A 1656-nucleotide genomic window follows, 5' to 3' on the forward strand; every position below is an offset into this window, starting at 1 on the left:
AAGCCAATTAAGTTGGCAAAGAAGGTAAAGCATGATGAGTATCTTTCAGATCCATGAGTACTGATTCTTCTCCAGTGCTAGATACAGAGCCTAGGGCCTCACACTTGCTAGGCATATGCTAAGCTCTAGCACTAAGCCACCACCTCAAACTTCTGTAACATGTTTTCACCAGATATTTTACACAAGGAGAGGGAAAAAGTTAACCTTTTCTTTACATAAGAGGACAAAGGATAAGATGGGTAATGTCTAGGTGTTTGTAAGTAGATGGAGTAAAAGAGAAGAAACTTGAATATTGACATGAGTATAAATTGATACAAAGTCTTTGGGAAGCCATCTAGAAATATCTATGAAAACTAAACTGTATATGTGCTATTAATTAAGTATATCATCAGAAAATGCCTTTCATAAAAATTCTGTATAGATGTTCAGAACACAAACATGACAACCCTTCTTAGCGGCAATGCTTTTAGCAGCAAGACTATAGAAGCATCATAAGAGAGGAGATGCACTGAAGCTTGTCCTACACAGTAAGCCTGGGAAGTGAATTTGCATGGGTTAATACCCCCAAAGCATCATGTTCAAAAGGAAAAGGAGGTTCCCCTCAGCACTGTCGCAGCTCTGTTAGTGGTAAAAAGCACACAACCTTGTATGTTGCTTGTGAATCCATAGTGAAAGATCACAGATTTCCAAGAGGATTTGCCAACTCCGAAGGATACTTACCTCCAAGGAGGGGAAAGGCAAAAAGGTTACAAGCTAAGATTGTAATCTATGTTTTCATTTCTTAACAATGAAAGCACACTTTGAGTTCAAGGAAATGTACAGACTACACCAGTCAAACCCGAATCTCACATCCCGTGTTAGCTATACTATAGGTAAATGCTTTTGTCTAGGGTATTCGACTAGATCATCGGTAAATGTGATTTGAGTGGGATTGTGTGAGAATTCACCTGCAACTCAACTGGGAGCATCTCCCTTCCTGGAAGGAATCTACACACACCAGCAGAGCAGCCCCTGGAATCCGTGGAATTGCTCATGTGTCCAGTCTTGCCTGTAATTAACTCACTGACAGAAGCCTAAATTCCAACCTGAAACAAGAAAGGGAACTTGGAGGAAAGTACCTCAACACCTGGGGCATACATTTTTAACAGTCAGCAGTGAAAGAGACATGAGGCTCTGGGTTTTTTCAATTAGCAATAATCGCGCCTCGGATAAACCTCATTGGCTACGATACTGCCACTGCGCAAAGCAAGGCTCTGGGTTTTTTGTGGGTTTTGTTGTTTTTGTTTTGTGTGTAGTGGATTATTGAGATTTCATTAAGTAAGCCCAGATCATCCATAAATGAGCATTTCGGAATCCCTTCTGTGCTCACTTCACATCTTGATGTGTGAGCACCATCAGTTTAAGAGGCATGTACACTCCATGAAAATATACAAACATGAGGTAAGAGAAACCATGAAGATGAGTACAGAGAAGAAGAGTCATGTGGATATCTGAATATCAATACAAAATTTGTGTGGCGTTCCCATCTCATAATCTCAGACTGGCAGGGAATTGTGGGTCTTGATTCCCATCAAAACACTGAGTCATCCTACTGGAATCACAGGCAAGTTTCAACCTGGACTGGCAATCCTTGTTCTTGAGCAGCAGGAAATCATA

The 1656-nt window shown here is 40.8% G+C and overlaps 1 non-coding gene across 1 annotated transcript; it reads right to left on the reverse strand.

Annotated features, from left to right (window-relative positions):
• Positions 1 to 1112: 1112 nt before the first annotated feature.
• Positions 1113 to 1248, reverse strand: LOC120101127 (U4 spliceosomal RNA). The gene has a single exon (XR_005501527.2). It is a non-coding gene; the product is annotated as a U4 spliceosomal RNA (small nuclear RNA).
• Positions 1249 to 1656: the final 408 nt, after the last annotated feature.

Source organism: Rattus norvegicus, chromosome 2 (assembly GCF_036323735.1).
Source record: "Rattus norvegicus strain BN/NHsdMcwi chromosome 2, GRCr8, whole genome shotgun sequence".
NCBI classification, from domain to species: Eukaryota; Metazoa; Chordata; class Mammalia; order Rodentia; family Muridae; genus Rattus; species Rattus norvegicus.